General features: G+C 49.4%; 2 long non-coding RNA genes across 15 annotated transcripts in view; one reads left to right on the forward strand and one right to left on the reverse strand.

Annotated features, from left to right (window-relative positions):
• The window catches only part of LOC135964982 (uncharacterized), a 144124-nt gene that overhangs the window by 61835 nt on the left and 54304 nt on the right, over positions 1-27985 (forward strand). The window lies entirely within an intron of this gene.
• Positions 795-27927, reverse strand: LOC135964983 (uncharacterized). Of its 9 annotated transcripts, XR_012417312.1 has the most exons (4): positions 12958-18861; positions 10561-10600; positions 7638-7811; positions 795-4308 (listed from the first exon to the last, which is right to left on the reverse strand). It is a non-coding gene; the product is annotated as an uncharacterized lncRNA (long non-coding RNA). The 9 variants fall into 9 exon arrangements; XR_012417311.1 differs by lacking the exons at positions 7638-7811; positions 10561-10600 and adding an exon at positions 25998-27927 and having other exon boundaries at positions 795-5023; positions 12958-13140; XR_012417313.1 differs by lacking the exons at positions 7638-7811; positions 10561-10600 and having other exon boundaries at positions 795-5023; positions 12958-13140; positions 14200-18861.

Here is a 27985-nt window from a genome sequence, read left to right on the forward strand (position 1 = left end):
GTGTCGAGGGTGCCTGCCTTTGTTCCCCCAGGTCGAACTCATAGAATTGTATACCTTCCTGACACATTCCTGCATAGAGATGATTAGATCTGGGGGCTGAATCTCAATCTGACATGCATGTAGGTAAATTATTGACGTGAATGACTTGGGTCCTCCACCTTCAGGGTCAGGAGGCACGAGGTGGGTTTGGAGACAGCTGCCTGGCCTCAGGAAGTTTCTCTCAGAGCTTGTTTCTTTCTCTAGCAAAGTAAATGATGCCTACCTCACCGGGCTTAACACACGCTCAGTACTCAGATGCTGTCTGATCTTTGTTATAGTTAGTATTTGGGGAACAGCGTGGCTGGTAAGAAAATGTGTTATCTTTACAATTTATACAATGTCATACAAGGCAAGCGTGAAACCGGGACACTACCTTAATCTGAAGATGCTGGTGCTTAGTCTTCTCCTCAAGCATTTTGTTGTCATTCTGGCGTGTGTCAGCCAAGTCATATGACGGTACCGCGTGCGTGATGCCAGCTCAGTTACCTTGGAATGGGGAACCTGAGGCTGCCAGGGAGCATCCCTCCTGCCTCCAGTCCTCGGGGGTTTCTCTCTCTCTCTCCTTTCCTCTGTCCCTCCCTATCCCCCAATCCTCCTCACCACTCCTGCTCCCCTCCCTACCCTCCTCACTTACTCTACAACAGAGGTCCAGACTTTGACAAATCCCAGCTGGGCCTATTTATCGCTTGGCTGGGAAAGCAGAGGGAAAGGGGCCCAGTTACTACAAAAATAGAGAATTGAAATAGAATGTGAGCTACTTTTGCGTCTTGTTTTTTATTTTAATCTGAATATAAAAGGCAAGTGTCAAACAAAATCGGTGCTAACTGCGCCACTCAGCTCCGAGTCTGCTTTGTCGGGGCTCCGTGGGTTCCCACGCCGTGGCCTTCTCCATGAGCGTCTGGACACGCCGTGGCTGTGAAAGGAGCATTCAGTTATGGTCCTTTGAATGTTCCAGAGTCATGTTTAATAAAAATCTTCACGTTTACCCACAGCCAAGCCTTGATTTAATAACAGGTACTGCAGGTCTCTGGGTGGGGCTGAGCCTCTGTTTTAGAAGCAGCTGCACCATCTGAGGGGCAGGTCCGTATGGGCTGGCAGGCGGCCTGGTCCTTGGAGCACAGGGTGGACCTGACTCAGTCCTGGCAGTGGGGGGCCTTGCAGTTCTAGGATGTAGTGATGCAACCTGTGGCATAAATAAAAAGCCTCATGTGCCCCCATGAGAAGCTGGGGCTTCCCCCTCAGTACTGTGGTGTGCTGTGTTTGTGATCGTGCAGATGTAAAAGGGTGAGGGAGATGTCTAAAAACCAGGCTCCCAAAGACAGCCCTTCATGTCTGGTGCTTTCATGTGTATATGCACACGTGTTTGACGCGTGTACACCTTCACACGTTCACCTCTTTCATGCGTGTACACCTGTTCCTGTGTTCATACACCTGTTTCGCGCATGCGCCTGTTTCTCCTGTGTATGTGCCTGCGCGTTCACCCTGTATTGCGTCATACGTTGTATTTTACATATTGGGTATTTTCAGTTTGTATCGTGAGCTTGTAACGACGTCGTGAAGAAAAGAGGGGGCCCTGGCAGCCTTTGGCTCTGAGAAACGTGATGTCACGGGAACAGATGAGACAGCCCGGGTGAGGCCGGCAGAGGCCATCGTGGCCTTGGGAGTCCGTGCACATCCACTGTCTGTCGCTGTGTGACAAGTGACCCCAAAACCTAGGGGCTTAAGGCAACATACACGTACGACTGTGCAGCTTTTTCAGGTTGGAAATTCAGGGCAGCCCTGCTGAGCGGCTCTGGCCCAGTCCCCCGGGTCACTGTGAAGATGCTGTCCAGGGCTGCAGCCATCTGTAGGCTCAGCTGGGCTGGAAGTTCTGCTCCAGGATGCCGTGCTGACGTGTCTGCGGGCAGAGGCCTGGTCGTCCACACCTGGCCACTCCCCGGGGCTGCCAAGTGCATTCCTGCCCAGGGCCGCTCCTTTCCCCAGAGACGTAGCAGTGCTGGTCTTTATGCCCAGCGTCAAGGTGGCCGGGTCAGGAGCAAAGACTTGTTTCCCCTACTCGGCGGCTACTCCTGCAGGGCTGGGAGACAGTGGAGGTCGCGCAGGAAGGTGTTCGCTGAAGACCGTGCTCTGTGACTTGACGGGTGTTCCTCCCAGGAGAGTGAAATGGAGACTGGACGCCGGAAGCAGCATCCTGCGTGACCCCATGTGTAGTGGGGTCACAGCAGAGCTAAGTCCTTCCTTTACAGATACTTTTCAGAGTCTACCCGCCTTTAGATTCTCTGATTAACGTGTCTGAGGAGGGTCCCAGGAGTCTGCCACCTGCCAGGCCAAGGAGGTTCCCTGCATGTGGCTCTCCCCTGACACCTTGAGAAACGTGACTCGAGAGAATCACCGAAGTTTCCTAAATGAGTCACCTGCTTTCTCTTCTCTTTGCTTTCATGCCCCCCCAGGGTAGGTCAGTCCTGTCCGCCACAGCGATACCTGCATGCTGGGGTTCCAAGGAGATTGGGGGTGTGTGTGGTCCCCCAGGGAGATTCGGTGACTGAGGATGCTGTCATAGCAGCCAACACGTCCTTATTGTTTTCACTTTTAATGAAGTTCAGTTACTAGGTTTTCTGAGGCACAATGATGTCCTTGTGAAAAATTGGTGATCAGGGAAGCAAGCAAGTGTGGGAAAATGATCCTGCCCTTAAATCTAAAAAACGATGAAACAGCAAAGAGCCCTGAAGAGCCCATGAACCTCCTCATGGGGCGGTGAGGAGACACCTCAGTAATGGCTTAAAAAAAAAGTGATAATACTGAAGAAAAGGTAAACTAAATTTTGGGTCTCCTATGGGTAAAGAGATTGTGGTTTACATTTTGGATGTATGCGTTTATATACTTATTTATTTTTCTTTGTTGGATTTAGAATTAGTTGAAATAATTGTGTTTTTTTAATTAAAAAAATTGGGGTATACGAAGTCTAATCCCTTTGTGATATTTCTGTACTGTGAGACTCCACATACAAAAGTGAAGCCCAGACTGTCTGTCTCTAATGAACCAGAGAGAGGTGGTCATCTCCTGCAGGCCGGTCTGGTCTCCAGGCATCTGGCCATCCTCCCAGTCTTGGGCACACCTGCATCACTGGTGCTTCCTGCCAGACTGTGACTCTGCCCAGGTTTCAGGAGCACCCGGAACTGTTTTCCTAGGGGCTCCTGCTTTGTCCTGGCTCCTGGAAGCACAGGCTTTTGACGAAGGACTCTCCCCACTGCCAGGTAAATTGGTGATTGCCCCATAGTCTGTATTTATCACATGGGGCACAGAGAGTCTGGGCGTGCTGTCCTGGCCCTGGAGCCAGCTCTAGGACTGCCCGGCGGCATTGCCTCCACCCCTCATCTGGGAACAGGGCGGTGGGGAGGAGAAGGGAAGCAGGGTCTTGACCCTTCTGCGTCTCGAGAACACGGGGAACACATCGTCTCATTGCCTCACACCATTCACAGCCCAAGCTTGTGTGAAGTATTATTTTATAACCTCCCCTGACAATGATGTATTTTATATAAGCAGCACATAAAGTGGTAATTTAATACCCTATCGAGCAGGATTAAACAATAAGGAGCAGATATCACTGTAGAAAAGTTACTTTATCCGGGAAACATTTATCTACTGCAGGTGGATGTGAATCATGGCTTCCTCCTCGGTGGCTCCTGATGAGCCTGTGAAATTCTGTCCTGTTCACCACTGTTAGTTATAAGCTACACCTTTCCTTCTATGACGTTAGTTACAAGCTCTACCTTTCCTTCTATGATGTTTATTTCTTGCCTGTTCAGCACTGTTAGTTACAAGCTATACCTTTTCTTCTGTGATGTATATTTCTTGAAGGCATGGACTAAATCCTAATTCCACAGTATTCGATGCACATACTCAAGAGATACTTGTTTGAATGAATGGATTAATAGAAAATAGAAGTGGTGACTTCACTTTATTTCATTATGTCAAACTTTGTCTACACGGAAAATTATATGGTCCTTTGGAAAAACAGGGCCTCTGTGCAGGGTTGTTAGAGATTGTGAGAATGCCGCAAATGGCTCTGTGGCTCTAGGCTCACAAAGGGCTTGAGGGACTTGGTGGCGCACCTGTGTTGAAAACTGAGTTCTGCAAATCCATTCGAGTGACCTGCCAGCACACACAATCCTACTTCCCAGTTGATTTCTGCACAGAGGCTTCTCCTGAATGCCCCAGGTGAACGTGGGTTCAGCCAGCACTGCTGGGCTTCCACAGCAAGCCAGGGTGCTGCAGGGACGAGAGAGAAGAGGGGCAGGACCAGGATCTTCCTGGGCCCCAGTGCCCGTGTGGGGACGCTGCCTGGCCTGGCTTTTCTGGGGGAGGTCAGGGAAATGATGGCATGGAGGGACTGTTGGTATGAGTCGCTTGCTCAAACATAGATCCCAGGCCTGTGTGGGAGGCAAATAGAAATTTATGTGGGTATCATCAGTAACATAGCAAACATGGGCTTCTTCACTAGGGTGGCTGACCCTCTTGCTCATCTGCTGAGCAAAGGCCCGGCCCGGCCCGGCCTGGCCTGGCCTGGCCTTCTACGCCTCCACAGTGAGCTTTTCTCAAGCTCTGTCCACTCCATGGAGATAGCCGGAGCCAGGGCAGATATGGGGTGTTTTCCACTTTTTATTTATTTTTTTCTTTTTTGAGATGGAGTCTTGCTCTGTCGCCTAGGCTGGAGTGCAGTGGTGTGATCTCGGCTCAGTGCAAGCTCCACCTCCCAGGTTCACGCCATTCTCCTGCCTCAGTCTCTCGAGTAGCTGGGGCCACAGGTGTCCGCCAACACACCAGGCTAATTTTTTGCGTTTTTAGTAGAGTCAGGGCTTCACCGTGTTAGCCAGGATGGTCTCAATCTCCTGACCTCGTGATCCACCAGCCTCGGCCTCCCAAAGTGCTGGGATTACAGGCGTGAGCCACTGCACCCGGCCAGGTATTTGTCAGTTTTTGAAAGCTACATTTAAAGAATGAAATAGACCGAACAGAATTACTTCCTTTTGAATATTTAATACTCAGTCTACCAGAACACTTAAATATAGCTAATGTATTCAAATAATAAGAAAGAACTTTCCCTCTGTTCCAAAGAAAAAGTATAAACAACCTTTTACTTGTCAGGGATTTCACTATGTTTCTAAAAAGCCAGCAAGCACTTTTCCTGAAATAGACCCATCTCTTCCTCTGCATAGACCCTATGAACATTTTAGCTACATTTCTGCTGTATCTTAATGTGATAGATTGTAGAAAATTCCTTGCTACTGGAACTTCACGATGCTTTCCTTTGAAACATCAAATAGAAAGTATGGATAGTAAATCTCAGACTAGTTGCAATTATCAGTCTTGGTAGAGCTGCCACCCACAGCCTCTGTCAATTACAACAGAGTGTGTCTCCCCAGCAACCCGGACTAGATTGCGGACCAAGCCAGGCTCACCCAGGATTCAGTGCAACGTCTTTCAAAGCGGTAGTCACTGCCCCTGGAGGAGACTTGAGAAGTCCTCCCTTTGATGCCTGTGCAGGGCTGTTCTCAGATCACAGCAGCTGCAGCTGCAGCTGCAGCTGCAGCAGCATCTCAGAGGATGCCAGCAGGGGTGTCCTGGGTATTGACATCACGGTAGGGGCCTGCAGTGTCTGAATGAAATGGGCCGTGAAAGTGAGCACCCTAGAGGAGTCCACAGCCACGTTTCAAAGGTGCAGTGGCCCGAGGTGAACCCCAGAGCACTGAGGAGCCTGGAGTTGACCTGTCACGACTTCATTGAGAGAGCTGACGGAATTCCGTACCTGTGCGGGCAAAATATGGCTGTTTGCGCTTGGCCCCTTCTCAGTCCAGGGCCAGGGAGGTTGTCTGCACAGCTAGTGGGAGCTTAACTTTGTGCACACTCGGGGTTGGGTCCCACTCCTTTCTGTGATCCCAGGGAAGATAGACATGCCGAGCTCTCCTGGAAGAGGGCCCTGACGAGTGGAAGCTGAGCTTCAAGATGGTCGGCCTTGTGGTGTGCGTGGCGGGTTCGGAGTCGGTGTGTGCTGAGTGGGGGCCCGGCTGCTGCTGTCGCTATTGGGCTCAGCAGACGCTGCGGGGGACGTGGCTCCTGTTGTACTTGGTGGTTTTCTCCTCACAGGAGTGGGTTTCCCTGCTGTGAAGGTGTCGGGGCTGTGACAGGCAGCCTGGCAGGAGGAAGACGCTCGTGGGGTTGTGCCCCGAAGCCCCCTTCCTCTTGAGGAGCATGAAGGGGGTTTGGGACCCTGCTTCCGGCTGCGCTCCCTTGCTAGGTTCTTGGCCTCGGGGGCCAGGAGAAGCTGAGTACAGGCCTGAAACCTGGACCCCTTCCACAGCCTCCGTGGCGTTTGTGGTGGTATGCGGGACGAGGCCCTTGGAACTCCAAGCCCTACGCTGGCATGCCCGCCCACTGGGGCATCTTGGGCACCTGCTGTGTGCTTGGCTCCGTGGTGGGGTGGGCGGTAGCAAGGGCTGTGGGGTAGAGTGGACACGGTACGCGGATGATGAGAAGCGTCAGGGAGGCAGTGAGAGCACAGCTGAGACCTGCAAGGAGGGGACTGGCTGTGGGTGTTGGGGCTCAGGGAGCTGCCTCTACCCAGAGCCACAGTGGCCAGTGAGGGCAGAGCAGGGGACCGAGGCCCAGGGAAGCCGTGTGTATGGTTCGCATCAGGTGTGCGGGTCTGCCGGGCTGTGCGGCCCTTCTCAGTCCTGGCTGGGCCTGGGGTCCCAGAGGGAACGGAGGGTCTTTGCATCTCCCTCCTCTTGCTTCCCTGCTGCTTCCTGGTCAAGGGATGCTTCTTTATTGCAACTCTGGCAGTTATTCTGCATATTAAGAGGAGTTTCACAAAATCGTAGGGGGGGAGGCGGACTAGGGATTCATTTTTTTTTTCTCCCCCTGATTTTACACGGAGCCTTCTACTACCCCTTAGTGTGGAGGCAGAGTGCAGATGCTCTACAGTTATCTATCCAGGAAGAGAAGAGCTGATGGGAAGTCACAGATCTGATCATTGCAATAGCACTGACATTTTTAAGTGGGAGAATGCTGATGTCTATAATAATCAGAGTAAAACTTCAGTAGCTTCAACATAAAGATTCTGAGATGATCTTAGAGCCATTTCGTCCCTAGATCCTTCTGCAGTGTGGAGTGTGACATCTCTACCAGCCTCTGGTCAGTGGCCGCCTGTGGGTAACTGAATGCTTGAAGTGTAAATGAGAACTTCTAATTTTATTTAATTTTAGTCAAATTTAAATAGCTATATGGCCCGGGCACCGTGGCTCATTCGTGTATTCCCAGCAGTTTGGGAGGTCGAGGCGGGTGGATCATGTGAGGTCAGGTGTTCAAGACCAGCCTGGCCAACAAGGTGAAATCCCATCTGTACTTAAAAATACAAATAAAATAGTCTGGCGCGGTGACAGGCGCCTGTAATTCCAGCTACTCGGGAGGCCGAGGCAGAAGAATCACTTGAACTCGAGAGGCAGAGGTTGCAGCAAGCCGAGATCGAGCCACTGCACTCCAGCCTGGGTGACAGAGGGAGACTCTGTCTTAAGAAAAAAAAAGATTTTAAAAAACCCTACATGCCCCTAGTTGCCTCTGTAGGAGACGGCATGGTTCCAGAAGGTAGACTTTGTGTTGAGGACTCTGCAGCGTCAGGCTGGAGACAGTCTCCCTTCCTAGCAGCGTGGGCCCCTGGGCTGTTCTTCTACCAGAAGGGATGGTGGCGTCTCTGGGAGGTATCTGTAGACTCAGATCTGTGTGGATTAGTGGCTTGTGTTACTCACAGATACTTAATTTTATGGGTAAATGAATATCTGGACTGGCTGCAACTTCAGGGCGAGATTCGGGAGTAGGGAGTGAAAAGTGACGACGGAACCCTGGGCTTGTCCTGCTGCCCCCAGGACCCGGTCGGGGTGCCTTCTCGTCTGAAGTCCCAGCACGTGGTCAGGGTACCCCTTGCCTCTGAAGCCCCCAGGAAGTGATCGGGGCACCAATCCCCTCTGAAGCCCCAGCACCTGGTCGGGGCACCCCTCCCTTCTGAATCCCCCAGTACCTGGTCGGGGCGCCCCTCCCTTCTTAAGCCCCCAGACCCTCCTGGCCTGCGGTGCTGCTTCTCCAAATGCTGTCCTTGGCTGTTTTCCAGGAGTCACCTGCACCAGAGCAGGCTGCGTGTGTCATTTCTTGTCGGATCTGGGGTGTCAGTGAAGCTCATTTATCTTGTCTTCCTCCTCATGTGCCGTATCTCACCTGTTGACTGTCTGAGTTTGTGTGAGTGCGTGTTGTGCGTTCTCAGGCTGTACTCGGTGCTTAGGTGACAAGAACGTCTTAGAGCAACGGACTGTCTGCTCCAAAGGACGCTGGGCATGAATCGAGACACAGTTTACTTGTGGGGTTTAAATTTCCTGGGTGTTGGAGGCAATTAAGGGGAAACAAGGTCTAAAAAAGCCCCTGCAGATGAGGAAGGCAATAATGAAAAAAATTACTCTATACACACTTAGCAGTTGATTTAATTTGTAGGTGAATTTTGCATTTCGGGAACTACTAAAGGTACTGTTTGTAGGGATTCCTTGATGAGCTTCTTGTTTTCTGTCTAGAAAGTAAAGTGGATCGGTTTTGCCTTTAATGCTGACTGACTAGAATCTACTTCCTTTTCCCCCCATTCACGTTAGGGTGAGGATTGGACTGGAAGAGCTGTAGGATCTCTTTATTTCTGATCTTAAATGAATTTTTTCTTCAATGCCCTGTTCTTTGGTTTGGGAAATGTGCTCAATTTGTACCGTGCTTTAAATGTACACAAGGGTCGAAATTGCTACTTTTCTTTAAAGTTAGATATAACATCTTAAGTAAAATGTCATCTATAAATCAGGCACAGTCTGGGGCCTGGAGACCCCTCTTGTCGCTTCCTTCCAGCTGTGTCTTCTTCCCTGGCCACATTGCCCTGGCCACATCTCCTCCCCACACCACGCCGTGTCATCCGCCCACCACCTCACCTCTGGTCACAACACCTCCCTCCCGGCCACATCACCTGTGGCCTCACTGCCTGCCTCCCTCCTTCCTGGTGGCCTCCGTGGCTCCCACTGTCTGCCCTCCCGAGGGTCTGTTCAAGGCTCCTTCCCCGTTTTCCACTCCTGAGTGGGTCTCGGGGCCTAGATGTTTCACAGGATGCAAGTTTCTTCCCTTCCAGCCGTGGGTCTCTGAGCGACAACTCCAGAGAGGGCACTAAGCTCTCCTTACCTACCTGGGGGGCCCTGAGCCCTGACCACCGACCACCAGGGCTTTTCTGCAGTGTGTGGGGCAGACTCATGCATGAATTGGACTAAAAAGATGCTTCCAGGAATCCTTGTTTTAAGTGCACTGGAGCAGAGATGGGGAGAGGGGACCACCTGGTTTGCTCAGAATTTGGTCCTGATCACAGCCAATGAGGCAACATAAGCACCTCCTAAATGAAGCGTTCCACAGACTGATTTTACACATGACAGAAAGGCTTCACACAATGAGTGAGTTTGAGCTGCATTTGAAGGAAGAACAGGTCCCTGTAGGTGGAAATGAAAGGTAAGCGTGACCCAAGCCATCAGCAGCAGCGGGGGTGGGGTGGTGCAGACTCCCCATGGATGGTGGGCATGGCTGAAATGCAGGAGAGGGCAGCGGTGCGAAGGAACAGCAGGGCGGCAGTAAAATTCCCCTGCAGAGAGGGGACGTGACTGAGATATTATCACATGTATACAACTGAGAGATGATTTGAGGAGGATTTCTGGGAGCCTGTGGGAAGAGCACGTGGTCATCATCAGTTCTCGGGATCTCTTTTTATGAAGTGAAAATAGTCTTGCCTCTGCCTATCTTGTGAGCTGTTGTGACGATCAAATCGGATAATCTTCAGCGAGCCTTGTAAATGCTAAAGGTTATGACAGACTGTTCCAGCCCCCTTGTCTCTACCCTCCTTTCCTCCTGGGTAACGTGAACCCTGCTGGGTACCTCACTATCTGCCTGGTTTCCTCCTCCATAACGTGAGCCTTGAGTACTTGCTGGGTACCTCGCTGTGCACCTTCCTTAGTAACGTGAGCCCTGAGTATTTGCTGGGTACCTCGCTACCTGCCGTACAGCTGGCTGTAGAATTGTCAAACGCACTTGGCTGGCACATAAGCAGAAGTGCTCGCTGGGCCTTGGGAGGGCTTTGTGACATGTGGGTGCCTTCTGTTCCCTGTTAGGCTGGAGCTGCAGGAGCCCCCCTAGACCAGATAGAGGACCAAGGCTGTGGCCTCGGGGTGGGGGCTGGGGGAGCTCCCTGGGTTTATTGTGTGGGTGAGAGCAAACTTCAGTCCCGCTGTGGCATTGGGATTCAGGGTTCCTTCTGGAATGTTCTGAGTGAGAAACAGGAAGTGCGCACAGGTGCGTCTTCTGCGGATTTTATGGTTATCTCTTGGGAGAGCACTGGTGCCTCTGAACTATGAACCTGCAGAACCACTTGTTCCACTAACGGCCGCCTTTATATAAAGAATGACTTACAAAAGATGCCACTTCAGATGGAGGTATTTGCAGGTGTGGCCTGAAAAATGAACAAAATGACTTTCATCTCAAGGAAAGTACCTTACATTTTTCCCAATGATAGACATTTGAGCTTTCCAGCGAATATTAAAACATAAAAATCTTGTGTCCACCACTTTCTCATGTGATCAATGGTGATACTGATGTGGGTTTTTTTTTTTTTTTTTTTTTTTTTTTTTTTTTGGACATATAATGAAATGTGGAAGCCGCTCATAACTCTGAACCAGTATTTTCTAACCAATGTGTGATTACAAAATCGTGTGCTGGTAAAAGCCATTCAAGTGCAAGACGGACCAGTCGACTTAGAAGGAATTGGGGCAGAAAGGCCCGTCGACCAGAGCACAGACTCTGTGTTGCAGACAGCCTGTACGGAAGTGCCACTTGTTACATTTGGCAGCAGAGAATACCTAAAATGATCTGAAAACACAATGAAAATACTGCTTCCTAATTGTATATCAGTATGGGGTCGGACTTTCTTCATAAACTTCAGCCATGGCTCTGCAGCCCACTGAACGCAGATGCAGGCATGAGAATCCTGCTGTCTGAGGTGCAGAGATGTTAGGTGTTTTCACAGTAGCACAAACTGTTGCCACGCTGCTGCTTATTTTGGAAAATGGTTTCTTCTTTAAGACTGTGTTAAGATGTAATGACTTTATCCTTGTAAAAGAAACTAAATTATGTTCTTTTTTTTTTTTTTTTTTTTTTTTTGAGACGGAGTCTTGCTCTGCCACGCAGGCCGGAGTGCGGTAGTGTGACCTCAGCTCACTTCAACCTCTGCCTCCTGAGTTCAAGCGATTCTCCTGCCTCAGCCTCCCTAGTAGCTGGTACTACAGGTGTTCAGCACCATGCCAGGTTAATTTTTGTATTTTTAGTAGAGACGGTGTTTCACCATGTTGGCCAGGCTGGTCTCGAACTCCTGACCTCAAGTGATCCACCTGTCTCTGCCTCCCAAAGTGCTGGGATTACAGGCATGAGCAGCCACCACTCCCGGCCTGATGAGAAAACTTTTTTGTGCTCTTTAATAAAGTGCAAAGGGTTCCTGAGACCAAAAAGTTTGAAAACCACTGGCTTAAACCGACAAAATTGTCCATGATTCTTCAGTGTATCTTCTAATCTGTTGATGGAGAGAGGACAGCAAGGGTTGCTTTACTTTTTTCCTTTCACAACTCAATGGTGCTGGGACAACTGGGGTATCCACATAGAAAAGGATGGACTGGACCCTTCCTCACCCTACATGCAAAGCTCAACATGGTTCCAATGTAAGGAGCTGACTGAGACCCATTCTGTCAGTCTGCTGGGTACCATAACGGACACCACAGACCGTGCGACTTAGACAATAGCATCTTATTTCCTTTTTTCTGGAGACTGGAAGCCTGGGATCAAGGTGAGGGCAGGGTTGGATTCTCTGGGGCCTCACCCCATGCTGTGTAGACAGCTTCTTCTCTGTGTCCTCACAGGTTTCTCTTACGTGTATGCAGCACTGAGGACTGTGTCTAAATTCTCTTAAAAGAACACCAGTCATACTGGATCAGGGCCTACTTTTAAGATCTTAGGGGACCTAAATTGCCAAGTTAAAGGCCCTGTATGTAAATACAGTGACATTTTGGGTTTCTGGGGTTGTGACTTTAACATGGAATCTTGGGGGAGGGGGACAGTTCAGCTCATAACACCTTTAGGGGAGAATCCTGGAGAAACTGTTAGGTTGGATTAGGCAATGTTTCCTTGGCTGAGACGTCTAGAGCTATAACAAGCAACTGAAGGGAAAAAGACGGTATCAAAATTAAAAATGTTCAATTCAGAGGATACTATTAAAGTAAAAAGACAACCCACAGAACAGGATACATTATCACGATAAGGACCTGATATCAAGAATATATTCAAAAACTCTTAATAAAAATCCAATTTAAAAATGGACAAAGGATTTGAATAGACATTCTCCAAAGAAAGACATACAAATGCCTTAAAAAGCACATGAGATGTTTAGCAGAATTCGTCATCTTAGAAATGGAAATCAAAACCACCGTGAAATAACACTTCACAACCACCGTGATGGGTGGGTAAAACCCCAGTATTGGACAGTGACATGTTGGTGAATTGGGGAAAACTGAAATCTTGATATATTGCTAGTGGGAGGGGAAGTAAAATGGTGCAGTTGATTTGGAAAAGTCTGACAGTTCCTCAGAAAAGCATGAAATCACCGTACGACCCAGCAATTTCACTCCTAGCCATATGCTCAAGAAAACTGAAAACATTTTTCCAAAAAGTATGTCATGCCTGAATCTTCACAGCAGCATTATTCATAGTAGTAGAAACAGTCCAGGTGTCTGTCAACCGGTCACTCACTGAGATTCCACTCACCTTAGACGTGAAAGATGTCAGCACCGAAGGTCACACCAAAGGTCATGCACTGTACGATTCTCCTCACAACAGGTGTCCAGAATGGGCAAATCCAGAGAAAAGGAAGTTGGCTGGTGATTGCCAGGGGCTGGTAGAAGGAAGGAGCCAGGTGCTGACTCTTAATGGGTTCAAGGTTTCTTTGGCCTGTGGTGAAAAAGTCCCGGAATTACATACTAGTGGTTGATGTGCAGCTTTTAGAATATGCTAAAAAGACTGAATTGTATTCTTTAATATTGGGGCTTTTGTGCTTTGTAAATTGCTTTTCAATTTAAAAAGGAATTCAAGAAGTTATTTGGTGTTGATATGATAGTATCCAAAACAAGTTACTATGTAACTCACGTCCCCAGAGTTAAACTTCATTTTCTGAGGATCTTGAAGTGTTTGAGGCTAGGAGACACAACGATCCTATACTGTATGTTACACCCCATCTTACTGATTTCTATCTCACATAACCATATTCAGGAAAAACCGACATGTAAATGTGAGCTGAATGCTATGCAGAGGCACATTCCTCTTACCCAGATGATCTTTAGTGGTACAGTAAGAGATGAGATCATAGCAACGTTAGTTTAGTTAGTTTTAATTTCCATGGCAACAGGAATTTGGCACATGGGATGAGTTAGATCTCCCTGCACAGCTCCTAACGGGGTTGCCCATTTCTGTGTGGTGTCTGTGTATATTCTCGCTGTGGAAATAAGTGATAGCACCTGCACAAACACTTGTCCGGAAGCGCACACGAAGCTGGTGAAGGCAGAGGACAGGCGAGAGGGAAGCATGGCTCAGCCCTGGCAAAGAAGACCGTTATTCCAAACGCAAAATATTCAGGAACACAATCCTTGGGAAGACTGGTGATGTCTTTAGACCTCACCACTATCGGGTTGTATCTGTGCAGCCAGTTACCAGAGCCGCAGAACGGCGTGTGTTGGTATTGGTGTCATCACTCAACGATTCTGACTTTTCCTGGTGCTGAGGATGACTGCATATGGCAGAAGCAAAGTGCTAATCTAGCACAGGTCATCATATCCAAGTTCTTTTCTATGAAGGCGGGCAGGGTTAGGAACCACCCCACCCCACCCCACCCCACTCCCCAATCCTATAAGAACTGGGATCTGATGATCTGTGCTGTCGAGAGAGGCAGGGTTAGAACACCTCATTCCTCAATCCCATTGTTGAAAATAATAGTTGGATTGGGAGGGTTTTTACTCCTAAGGTTGAAGCCGTGCATTTCTGGAGCCTGGGCTGTCAGTCATGGTGGCTGGGGAATGCTGGGGCTGCGGTTGTCTGGCTGCCGGTAGCCCTGCTGGTGGGTCCTCCCTCTTTGACACCGTTCATTTCTGAAGCTTGCTTTCCCCGGTGTTGGAAGTAGCAGCACTGGAGGAATGGCCGCCTTCCTACAGTGAAGCTCTGGCAGGAGAGGAGAAGATACGGAGCGTCTGTTCAAGGACGTGACGTTCTGGGCACTGCACCATGCGTTCTGCTTCTCAGCTGTGCCTCCTGGTTGATGTTACCATCACCTGGCATTTCCCAGGAGGTAACTCGCGAATGCCACACTGATGGAACAGTGCGGCTCGAGTCCAGGGCCGCTAGAGCACATCAACAAGGTCAGGCTGGACGCATGTGCTTGCTGACAGGAAAATGACAGGAAATGACATGTCAGTTCAGGAAAATGACAGGAAATGTCATGTCAGTTCAGGAAAATGACAGGAAATGTCATGTCAGTTCAGGAAAATGACAGGAAATGTGTTTGCTGACAGAAAAATGACAGGAAGACGACAGGAAAGAGGCCCATGAGGAGAGGAACCAGTAGATTCAAGGCAGTTAACCGAAGGAGCGAGCCATCACAGGCTGGGAGGACACCCCAGCCACAGTGGATGTCAGCGGTGGTGGCTGGACTCGGGGTCCGTGAATGTTGCATGATCGAACGTGTTTGGTACATTCTCAGCTCCTGCCCAGGTGCCTCCCAAGCATCAGGTGTTGTGGCTCCCCACACCCTTCCCATCTGTGTGTAGCATGACCACCACCTTCCTACCGTGTGTTTGTCCTATCACGGCTGCTGTGCCTAACGGACGCTTTGCTTTCCAGCTACTTTCCTATAACCAAAGCCCTTGAACGACTTTGCGTTTCAGAGACGACAGGGTATTAGTTTTTCATGATTGCTCTGAGGATTGCCGAAAGCAAATGTAACTTACAGGATGGAAGATATTGGAGACAGTAATTATAGATGACTTTTCTCAGTTTTTTGATTGTGGTAAAGTTACACAGCACTCTATTTTTAAGTGTATGGTTTTGTGGCATTAAGTGTGTTCACACTGTCGTGCTGCGATCACCGCCATCCATCTCCAGAACTTTCTGGTCTCCCCACGCTTGAAACTCGGTCTACCAAACACTAGCTCTCCTCCCGCCCCAGCTCTGGTAAGCACTACAGGTTGCTTACAAAATAAGCTTTTTCAGTAAGAGAAGGGGCAAGGAAAAGAGCTCTAAAGACTGTCTTGAGATTTGAGGAAGTGTTTTAGGTTTTGTTGTGTGGTTCCCGGTGTAAAGGAACTATTGAAGACGTGGGAAGGCGAAGGTCTGTGATCTCAGGAAGTGCTGGGCTGGGCAGCTTTCCCACTGTGACGGGGGCACTTGCCCTCAAACCTGTCTGAGATAATCGCGTGAGGATGGTGCTGCATTGTGACAGCTCTGAACTTGGTCTCCTTGAACGTTGCCAGGTACATAAGCTTTGGCGGTTACCGTCTAGTGTCTGTGGGAGACCTAGAATTTGAACATTGTTGACTTTAGGACACACTCATTTTATAACACTCTACCTGTTCTCATCAATAGGAAATATGCTGTGTCCTTTTTTTTTTTTTTTTTGAGAGGGAGTCTCGCTCTGTCGCCCAGGCTGGGGTGCAGTGGCCGGATCTCAGCTCACTGCAAGCTCCGCCTCCTGGGTTTACGCCATTCTCCTGCCTCAGCCTCCCGAGTAGCTGGGACTACAGGCGCCCGCCACCTCGCCCGGTTAGGTTTTTTTGTTTTTTTTTTTTGTATTTTTTAGTAGAGATGGGGTTTCACCGTGTTAGCCAGGATGGTCTCGATCTCCTGACCTCGTGATCCGCCCGTCTTGGCCTCCCAAAGTGCTGGGATTACAGGCTTGAGCCACCGCGCCCGGCCTTTTTTTTTTTTTTTTTTCCCCCCTTAATATTCTGTGTTGCCGTAACAGTAGTTGCAGCGGACGCTACTTCTGGTTCATGGTCATCACCAAACACAAGCTTCAGGAAACCGTGTGAAAAATGAAGGGGAAAGTGCTGTTCTGCAAAGGGCTTTTTTGAACATCTTGTTTTTTTCTGGAATATCTGTTTTGGTGTAAAACGTTTTCATATTTAGGGGTTTGTAACGTGTTTTATACTGGTTAGCTTTGAAACCCCATGTTTTTGCATGCCATGGGGCTGCTTTATCCTGTTATTCTATGATATAGCAGGTTGGCAAAACTATTGGTTATTTCACTTTAAAAACCAAAGCAGCTTACAGATTGAGTGTGATTCTTGTAAGAATTTAATTGTAAAATTGATTTGTGTTCAACAAGCTTACTGGAATGGCTAGATCCGTGGACAAAAAGATAAGAACATGTCAAGTCTCTGGGCCAGGAAGGACTTCCAAATAATACAAGTGATACACATTAATTTCTTAACAAAAGATTAGATTTAGTACATAACTGTTTAAAACCTCCATATTTTCTATTATAGCCATTCCACAGTGCCCATGAGGGTGGGCTGCAGGACTGCCTATGGAATCCAAGGTCTTTGGGCGTTGAGGTCCCTGCAATAAAATGGCATCGTGTTTGCATATGACATATGCACATCCTCCTGCAGATAGTCATGTCAGGGTTGCTCGTAACAGCTATACCATGGACATTCCATGCGAGTAGTTGTTTAATGAATAATAAAGTCTGAATGCTTAGTACAAACACATTAAAAAATATGTTGATCTATGGTTGGTTGAATCCACAGGCCTGGAACCCCGGGAGAGAATACAAACTCTAGAAGCAAAACGAACAAAGCACTTGAGGTCAGCAGTGACGGGTGTGGGATCACACTGAATCTCATGTGTTTTGCTGTCTGTGTCACTGTGTCCCGTGTAAACGGGAATCATTTGTAGCTTAAGGTAAAATAGGTAACAGGAAACACTACAGAGTGGGCACGAAGGCGCGCCCCTCATTACCCCGTGTTACAGCCAAGCGTCTGCCTCCTAGGGAAGGATTTGTTCTGTGGGGAGACTAGACGTTGATGATTTCCGGATGTGTGAAGGGAAACTCCCTCCGAGAAGCGTGGCTTTGGCCGGAGCACATCAGACGAGAGTTACCGTGGCATGGAGTTTCCACAGTGGCCCTCAGGCCTGCTGCTTCTCTCCTCTCCCCACCCCTGGCCCTGACTCTTACCAAGGGAGGCAAGTTCAGCTCCAGCTGAGCCCCGCACAGGGCTGTGGGTCTCTAGGGCAGGTGCCCACCTTCGCCTGAACAGGCTGTGTCAGAGGAGGGTCTGGCTGTACTTGAGCTGTGAGAGATGCTCTCAGAGATCCAGCATCCTGAAAACCCAGGTGCTGAAGGTTCCTTCTCTTCCACCATCCTGCGGGGAAGGGGGTCTTATCCTGCTTCCCCTCAACCCAAGCTGACTTCTTGTCTGTTCTGTACACCTAGGTTTTCAGAACAGTTTTGTTAATCATCTAGCAGACAAACAACCATAAGGTGACAGCCTGGGAGGGTAGACGGCGCTGGAAGGTAGTTTCCTGAATAACAGCGTTCAGTTTCCTGTTTTGCCATCATTTGACCCAAGGCCCCAAGATAATTGAAATATTGTCAGCCAAACACCGATTTTTTAATCTGAGTTTTTTTTTTCTTTTTAAGTTATGGGTGCAAACTTATAACCAGGGACCTGACAAAAGAGAAGGATTTATTTGCAAAGTGAATGTCGGGGATGGTTGGCATTTGCCAACTCTGACTAGCAGGGACCCAGGCTGCTTCCGTTCTGCCGCCCGACTCCTGATCCTCCAGCTCCTGCCCCTGTTCCCACCAGCAGGAAGAGGAGCGGGAAGGTGCCTTTTCCCCTTTAAGGGGGTGAGGTGAGAGTTGCACCTGCCACTTAGCTAGTCCCTGGGGTGATTCTCCAGCATGGGTGGGAGTTGGGTTTGGAGGCCTGAGCCCCGTGAAGCTGGGGTTGCTGTTCCCTGAGCAGCAGGAAACTGGACTCTGGGAAGTGGGGTCAGAGGGTAGCATCCTCAGGAGGGGCCTCTCGTCCCATTTGACATCTTCACTGCAAAAGGGGGTGTGGGCTTCATGGTCCATTGACAAATAGAACGTTACTTTTTTTTTTTTTTTGAAGCACATAGAACCCTAATTCCTTTGGCTTTTACTAAAGTGGCATTTTGTAATTCCACATGATTTCATTGATATACTCGCAGGAGAGAATGCTTCCTGTAAACCAGAAGGATCTCTGCGACAGTCCTCGATCCATAGAGAGTTCATTTTCCCAAGGTTATAGACACAGCCTTAGGAGGGGTTGAGGACACACTGCGGCAGCCTCAGGAGGTCCTGGACATGTGTCCAAGGTGTTTGGGGCACAACTTGGTCTTACACATTTTAGGGAGACGTGAGACATCAATACATGTGAGACGTACGTTGGTTCAGTCTAGGAAGGATGGACGGCTCGAAGCGGGGAGGGATTTCCAGGTCACAGGTAGATCAGACAAATGCATTTCTGGTGCATCTTTCCAGAGGAAGCAGTCAGATCCGCATTTATCTCCGTGTGCAGATGGTGACTTTGAGTTCTGTCCTCTGTCCATGAGGAATTTCCTTGTGGATCGGTTGTGAGGGAGGTACGTGGCTTTTCCCCCCACCCCCAGTAGCTGTCTCTGTTAGGAAGAGCATGGGAGGCAGGTTTGGTCTAAGCTCTTCCTCACCTTGACGTCCCTTTACCTTAGTGATTTTGGGGTCCTGAGATGTATTTTCAACTTCATGTTTCTGAATACACTGGCACTCTAAACAGTGTTGTAGGAGGCATCTAACTTACTTAGAAGAAGAAGAATATCTGGAAACACTTGAGCACCTTCGTCCTTGAGAGAACCAAGCCTTTGTTTAGTTTGCTTTGCCCTGAGGCTGTTACGCTGTCCCGGGCTGTGCGGCCTTAGAAAGCTGTGCCCCTGTGAGCTACTGCCTGTGGAATCTGGTGACTTTGAAGTTAATCCAGCAGCTACATATTTTGGAAAGCAGATTCCCTCTTAAAGTGTTGGTGATTATGATTCTAGCACTAGAATTTCAGTGTGTATTTTCCACCCTTCTTACTTTGTCTCCTCATACACTGAGATGCTGCTGCATTTGCTCTTAGGCTTCACGGAGGGAGGGTCAGTTCTGACTCTTTCTTAGATATTGACCTTGAACGGACAGAATCGAGATTCAGGAAAACTCTCGAGCTGTGAGAGTGTGCTGATATCTATGTAAGTGGGGTTCATGTGTCAAACTCAGGTTTAAGAAAAACCAATTCTAGGCTGGGCATAGTGGCTCACACCTGTCATCCCAGCACCTTGGGAGGCTGAGTTGGGCAGTTCACTTTTGAGCCCAGGAATTCCAGACCAGCCTGGGCAACATAGCAAGACCCTGACTCTACAAAAAATTAAATAGGACAGGTGATGTACACCTGTGGTCCCAGCTACTCGGGAAGCTAAGGCTGGAGGATGACCCAAGCCTGGCAGGTTGAGGCTGCAGTGAACCATGATAGCACCACTGTACTTATGGTGCACTGTGCCTGAGTGGCAGAAGAACAACCACCCCCCCACACACAAAATATCAATTAATGCAGTGGCCAGTTCTGCTGGGACCACCTGTTAAGACTACTCTGGGTCTCATGGTTTGAGAAGCGTCTGTCTGGGGTCGAGAGGGAGTAGCTTGAGGGCTTAGAAGCCAGTTCTTGTGGTTGAGCGTGATTGCGGGTGTGGAGTTGGGGGCAGGGCTCTCCACGGCATGAGTGGGTAAATGGATAGGCTTCCAGGACGAGCCCCTGTGACTTTGCCTGGTTTACATCCGTCCAATACAAATCCACAGGCTCTTACTCTAGAAGCTTCTGCAGGGCCTGATGGACTGGCCTGGGGACAGAGGGTGCCCTCAGAGCCTCATGGTGCCGTCTGGTTTAGGAAGAGCACTTAGTCACCTAGATCTAGGATTTATGGCACTACAAGGGGACTCCTCACACTCGGAGCAGCATCCATCTGCATTCTAGACTTGGTTCTAGGCAAAGTATTTTGGAGCCTGTTGGTACCCTGTGTTCTGTTTATGTGTAAAACAAGTTAGAGTTATAACTAGTTAAAACCTATTTTTAACATTTTGTCACAGAATATGGCAGTTGTGGTGGAGCCTGGCCAGAGACCCCCACACTCAGACGCTGTTGCTTGCTGGAGTTGCAGGCGTTGCCTGCATCGGCTGCCCCTCCCGGCGTGTCTGTGTTCTTGACACGGGCGCCCATCGAGGCTCGGCCTGTGAGAATCGTGCCACCGTTTGTCTCCGTGTTCCTCTGAGGTTCCGCAGACTTCACGGTCCCGTGGCAGAGCGTACGGTATCTGCTTGCATCCTGATTTCCCCAAACCCCAGGACAGACCAAGAGTTCCTTACACACAACTGCAGAGGGCCCCGTGGCGTGGATTTGCAGAGACACAGCCTTTCCCCAGCTTGGCCTTCGTCTCCAGAGTTGGCTTTAGGGTGATAGAAGCTTCCTTCAGACTGGGGGGCCTTGAAGCTTTGGTGCTAGGAATTCGGTGACCAGCACGGATGATACCCCGTTTCTCTGCATTTGTAGCAATAGTTGTTAACACGACCACGAGATGTACAGAGGAAGGAAAAAGGAGGTTTTATTTTCAGAGTAACACTCTGTGCTTTGGGAAATGTGGTCTTGGGGGAGCTGTAAGCACACGCCCCTCAGGAGGGGAGGAGGCCGCGGCATTACACGTTCCGGGGTTTGTTGGCTGTGTGTGTTCATCGGGCTCAAGGAATGTCTGAACGTTTACAGGGAAAGTGGGGTTTGTTCATCCGGTTCGTACAATGTCTGAACACTTACAGGGAAAGTCTAGCACACATGCAGTGAGTTAACCTGTAACATCCATGTTCGCCTTGGGGCAAGTGTAACATTTGAAATGAGGTGGACTGGGCGTGTCATGTACAAAGGTGAACTGTTGGGCGCAGACGTTTATGCGCAGCCTCAGTCACAGCCAGGACTGGTTCAGGGTCTGCAGCCTGTGGCAGGAAAGGACACTCATGAGGCCATTCTGTCCAGTCGGGGCTGCCGGCAGGGTCCCAGGGTGGGGCTGTCTGGTCGACCGGCATCTGGAGTCCACCCAGGTCCAGTGGGCAGCGTTCCTCTACACCAGGCTTCTGATTGTGGAGGAGACTTCATGCTGGTTAACACACTGTACAGGAGTAATGTTGTGGGGCTTTGGGGTCCACCTTCCCTATGATGCCGGTTACATTTCTCTCCGGACCTCACAGCCACAGAGATTGCACCTCGTCTGACAGCAGGGGGTGCCATGTTGACATAGTAATTTATTGTATTAACCTTTTTATTACTATTTTAATAACTTTTTTTTTTTCTTTTTAAAGAGATAGGGTATTGCTGTGTTACTCAAGCCAGTCTTGAACTCCTGGCCTCAAGCAATCCTCCCACCTCGGCCTCCCAAAGTGCTGGGCTTATAGACGTGAGCCAGTGCGCCCAGCCTACAGCCACGTTTTTAAAACTCAGCAGTTTAAAAATCCTATTCCTTTTACCCCCTCAAGCAGGCTGGTTGGCCTTGTGCAAACTGGGGTGTCACGATCTTAGCCCCCCTTTTATTTTTCCCTTTGGCCTCAAATTCTGATGAGAACAGCAGTTACAAAATGGGCTTTAGGTGATCCTTCCGTTACTAAAGCCAGAATTCTCACCAGTTAGAGGTGTCTGTCCCCAGGATTCCAGAAAGCTGTTTTGAATCAAGCCCGTAGCAAATAAGTAAGGAACTAAACTCTTGGTCCTCTGCTTAGTACCAGGGGAATGGGTTAGTTGCTGATACCCTTTGATCTGTGCTCACGTGCTGCATCTCATCACGGGAAGCAGAGTCGCCCTGTGGAATAAAGCCCGGCTCAAGGTGGCGCGTCGAGACGCTTGGGGCTGTCAGTCCCTTATACAGCGGCAGACTTGGAGACTCAGTATCGCGTGCAGAGCCCAGGCAACCGGAGTGCATCCACCTTAGAGACCACATGGACGGTCGGCAAGGTGGATGTCCGGGCATATGGCCTTGACAGGCCCACTGCGAGGTGAATTAGGAATTCGTTAGCAAAGAAATCAAACTCGCCTTTGGGTCCCAACTACTTGGAAGGTTGAGGCGGGAGGATTGCTTGAGGCAGAAGGTCAAGGCCGCGATGAGCCGTGATTGTAATACTGCACTCTGGACTGGGTGACATAGCGAGACTCCAAGTCAAAAAAAACAAAAACAAAAACAAAAAAAACAAACCTTACTCTTCATAGCAAGAGGGAGAATTTATCAAAGTAACTGAAACAAAATCTTAGATGATGTAATTTCAGTGGCTAAGTGAGCTGTCCAGCCCACGTGGCTGGCTCACAACGCAACAGAGCCAGGTGCTGCTGCAACTGCCCCCCAACCCCGATCGCTTGTGGACATTTTCTGTTTTCCCATATCTCCCTTTTGGATACGTAGCTCGCCACTTTATAGCTAAGCATCAGTAAAACAGGTTGTCTATTTTGAAAAGTAACTATTTTGTCTTTTAAGGACAGAAAATGAAGCAGGTGACAATAGCATGGCAACCTGGTGAATAGATTTAGAGGAATCTTTAATACTTGGCACCACTCTGATCCCTTCTTCTCTCATGCTTAGTTACAGCTACCGCCTCCTAGGACAGAACACTTTCAGCTCTGTGAGTAGGAATTAAACATATTCTAAATCAGAAGTTTTAGTTAAGCAGTATTTTATGTGAATGCCCAGATCCTAAGTGTTCACTGTACTGGTGTGTGGTGTTGAAGAAGGAACGAGGGCTTGGGGCCACGTCTGTGGTGCAGCGTCCGGGTTCCCATATGTGAGATGAGGGCCATGAGACACGGCCTGGAAGGTTCAGACTGTGGGATTGAAGGGATCTATCCACTCCTGGAAAGCCTCAAGTCTAACTTGACTTGGGCTGGTTTTAGGGAGATGCTGGCAGCGCTGTCCACACAGGTCACTGGGAGGGTCTCCGGCACCGTCCCCGTCAGGTGTCTCATGATCAGCCCAGCTTGCTCATCTCAGAAGCTGTTGGTCGTGTTCTCGTTCCTGTTGTTTGTTGCGTGTTATTTAGGTTCTGTTCATGTGGGGACCTAGGAAGTTCCACAGTGAGAGGAGAGCCGCTGAGCCGCCTTCCTGCCTGGACGCCAGCCCCACGGAGGACCGTAACTGCTTGAGGTTGGCTTCTGCCCCCGGCCTCACCTGTGGAGGCATTGATGCAGTGGTACTTTCTAAGCTCCTGGGGCACACAGTGCTGTTGTGTGGATCCACAGGCCACTGTGGCGTCCAAGCACGTGCTCCCGGAGGAGAGGACTCTGCGGGCACTGATAGTGGGCGCTGGCTGAGAGTCCAGCAAGTGAGACTCCCTGTGACGTGCACAGCTGCCATCTGCACAGCTCCTCCTGAGGTCAAGATGGTCGTGCGATAAATGCACAAAGCGCGTCTCCAGCAAAAAGCCGCCGAGTGTCCACATCCAGGATATCCACCAAGGTGGCCTTTTGGTGTTAATACGATGAATGTGAGTAGCAGGTGGTCTGTGTCGAGTGTGACTGTGCCACTGCAGTTTTGTTCTCATGTCTTGATGAGCATGAACGGTTCCTGACGAGGGTAGATAAGGATGCTGTGACCTGAGACTCTGCAGTATTGTAGCTTGAGGAACCAAGGAGTTCTTCTCTCTTGCAAAGCCGTCAGGGAGGATGTTCCAGGCTGGTGACTGCTCCATGAGGTATTCAGAGATCCAGGTTTCTTCCCGACCCCTGCTCTGCATTCCCAGGGACATGGCTGTCCTTGCTGTGGTTGGGACTGGGCGATTGCCATGCTGGCAGGGGAGGCTTAAGGTGAGAGTGGCCCTGATTTACCTAATCTACATAATGACAGGGAGCCTGGGAGTAAAGTGTAGCCATGGCCTGGAGGATGGATGATGGATGTTGGTGAACGACTGGCTGCACTCACCGCAGCTGGCCCAGGAATAGGGAAGGATGGCTGAGTATGCCATTCAATGGTACCTGGTTCTTTCAGATTTGACTTCCTTATGGATTTTCTGCTGTAAAGAGGAGAGAGCCTGTGGTTCTAGGCCAAGCATCTCACTCATCTCATAGCATCTTGTATCCCTCAGCCAACATTTATGTCAAGTTTTAGAAGTCCTATCAAACTGGCAAGCATTTCTCAATTTGGTTTAACCATTGGATTTTATATCTGTGTCTGCATCTCTATTTTACATCTATGTGGTTATTTGACACCCTGTAGTACCTTTGTAATAGGTTCTATTTGGTGGAAGTTACTTTCAACAAACCCTTGCTGCTACTTGAATTTTCAAGGTTGCAAGTAGAAAGGAGAGAATAAAAACCACATCTTCTCTAATTTTAAAATTTGTTGTTTCTCAAATCACACCAGAAGTACAGATATTACAAATTACAAAAGCAGCCAGAATCAAGGTTAAGAGATTTCTGTGTGATTCTGGCTAATCAGCAGTGTTTGCTGAAGTGTGTGCAGCAGAGCAACATGCCAAAAAGCCCGGGACGGGGGAGAGATGGGAGGCCAGGCTGTGACTTCGGAGGTGCTGTTGCCTCAGGGAGAGGAGCTAGATGTAGAGAGGATAAATGGACACAGGTGTGACCACCGCCATCCTTGCGGTGGCACGGAGGTCTTTGTACAGGGGCCTTTGTGAGCTGAGTTAAAAATTGAAACAGAGAGTGCAATGCATTCTTAGTTTTTAAAATAAAATGCTAATAGAGAACGTTTTGTTTGTAAGAATGTAAAATGTTACATCTTTGTTAAAGAATAATAATTTGCTTCTGAGATCTTTGTGAGTGAGATTTGAAATCTTAAGTATGGTTTTTTCTTCCATGTTTTATACATATGCACGTATACACATATATGTAAGGTATATAAAAGGAAAATAAGCATATCTGTATTCACATTTATATACACTTCCATAATGTGTATACTTCTAGTCACACATAGGTCTAAGAGACTATGACTTGACTTGATAACCATGAGAGGGTAATTAAATAATTTATCTGCTCTTAGCCTTGCTTTTGTATGTGAGCAGGGACCCTGCGAAACGCGCCTCCCGCGTTCCAGGCCTCACACAGCCCGTGCCAGGTTTTGGAAGCAGGAGTTTGTCTGCAGCCACTTCGGGAAACATGTGGTTGCCAGGATTGCCTAGAGCTCCAGGCTGTCTCCAGTCCCAGCCTCCCTGGGGTAGAAGCTGCCCTACCAGGGGCCTGGACATGGACGTTAGGGCCTGGAGCCAGGGACCGCTCCTGAAGCGGGGGGCTCCCCTCACGGCTGGGCATGAGAACCGAGGATAGGAGGCGGAACCAGCCTCGGGCCAGTGCACGGCCTCCCTGAAGTGCTTGCGGGAAGCCCCAGCTGTACTTTGCTGACCCCATAGACAGCACCACACTCTGTGAGATCCCCCTGGCCCACCCCTCAGGTTCCTAAAATGATGAAGGTTTCCTGAGCTCTGAATTTTTAGGTCTAGGCTAAAAAGTCCTGGGACAGGCTCACAGGGTTCTTTATGTAGAAATGATGAGTGTGCTGGTGACTCAGAGCAGGCACTGCACCCTCACTCCAGGGTCCTTCGTGCCAGGTGGAAACGAGCGTGTGGGTCACCCAGAGTCCCTGCATCCTCACTCCAGTCACTGCTCTTTGGTTTCTTAATTAAAAGTCTAAAAGCCTTGATAATGAAAATGCATTCTCCCCAGAGAGTCGAGTTTCCGGTTATGGAGGCTCACCTGTAAATGCCGTGCCAGGTCAAATATGCTGAGATCTGGGCCAGGTCCTGCTTCCTGCTCGCGGCCAAAGCAGGTACTTCATTTGGGAGGTGACCCAGGGGGATATTTGAGAGGCCTGCCGGTCCCCGAGAGATGAATCCGCTGGCCTTCACATTCTGCTCCGGCCTCCATCAGCTCCTTCCTACCTGCAAACTGCCGGCTTTGACGTTGCAGTCATTGGAGATATGTTAGGGACTTGGTATGGGTTGATGCCCATAGGACCAGCAGATCGTGAAAAGGTGGGAACCATGGCTGGGAGGGTGGTGACCACAGCCAAACTGAGAACCGTGGTGGGCTGGGAGGTCCATCTTCTGTCAGAAGTGTTTTTTAAAATAAAAAACAGTGTCTCAGGAGCATGAGAGGGGAGGCCACAGACGGGGAGAACGCATCTGTAAAAGACTCATCTGAGAAAGGCTGTTATCCAAACCGTGCAAGGAACTCTCAAAACTCAACAAGAAAATGAACAACCTGATTAAAAATGGACCAAAGACCTGGACAGATACCCCAACAAAGAAGATACACAGATGGCAAATCTACACGTGGAAAGATGGCCCGCGTCTTATGTCATAGGGTGAGGCGTCACTGTGCACCCATCGGCCTGGCCAAAACACGAACTCCGACACTGCCGCGTGCTGGTGGGTGTGTGGGCATCAGGACCCTCACTCATCGCTGGGGGAAGTGGGGCAGCTCCTGTGGGAGGCAGCATGGCGGTTTTCCTTGGAACTAAGCTCTCCGACCACAGGAGCAATCACAGTCCTGGACGTTTACTCGGAGGAGCTGAAAGTTTACTTCCATGCGGAAATGTGCACACAGACATTGACAGCAGCTTTATAATTGCCAAAACTAGAAAGCAACCGAGATGCCCTTCAGTAGGTGAATGGATAAACTGTGGTATGTCAGATACTGGGATATTATTCAGCACTAAAAAGAACTGGACCCCTAAGCCATGAAAAGACACAGAAGGATCATAAACGCATGTTGCTAAGTGAGACTCCAATCTGGAAAGGCTGCCTGCTGTCTGAGTCCAACCACAGCACAGTCTGGAAAAGGCAAAGCTGTGGAAACTAAAACAATCAGCGGCTGTCAGGGGGTTGGGGAGGGGAGAGATGAATGAGAGGAGCATAGGGGGTGTGAAGGGTGGGGCAGCAACTCCAGGTGGGGCTTTCATGGGGGATCCATGCCGTTCCACGTCTGTGAAACCCACAGAGTGAGCAGCAGCAGGCCGAGTCCTCGTGTGAGCTGTGGACTGTGGGTGGTGGTGCCGTGTTGATGCGGGTCTGGTGAGGGCAGGAGAATGATGGAGGCTGTGCCTGTGCTGGGAAAGGATATGTGAGGACTCTCTGTACTTTCCTCTTGATTTTGCTATGAACCGAAAACTGCTTTTAAAAACGTCTATTGAAAAGGCAAACAAAAAAGTGCTGGCCAGACAACATCAGTGTGAGGGTGTGGCCTGTGTTCTACGTTCAGAATTTCCCTTTTAGAATACACGTATCTAAATTTTTCAAAGTTAAACCTTTGCATTAAGTAACTCACTACAAAGTTACAGTATCAGCTTGAGCACTGCCAGGATGGCCAGGATCCTGTATCCTGACCAGCTTCTCCCCTTACAGGTGCAGTTGACGTCCATGGCCACATCCCAGTAAGCGGCAGGGCTGGAATCAGGAGTCAGGCTTTGCGGGACAGAGAGGAAGTGAGATCTTGTAAGCACGTGGCTGAGGGCGGGCAGGGAGGAGCCCGTGGTACAGGGAGCCGGCAGGGATGACTTTTTGACCAGTTTTCCTTATCGCTGAGGCCTTCTTAGACTTGGGGAGTTGGGAGTCCCCACTCTCGGGTGCCTCAGAAACCAAAGGCTGCTTGTAATGCTCAAGTTCCAGATGCCTCAGGGGAGGTACCTGGGTTGTTGGATACAGTTCCGTTATTTGCTGCTTGGTGGGATTTGCCCGCAACAT

This window comes from Macaca fascicularis, chromosome 9 (genome assembly GCF_037993035.2).
Source record: "Macaca fascicularis isolate 582-1 chromosome 9, T2T-MFA8v1.1".
In the NCBI taxonomy this organism is placed as follows: domain Eukaryota; kingdom Metazoa; phylum Chordata; class Mammalia; order Primates; family Cercopithecidae; genus Macaca; species Macaca fascicularis.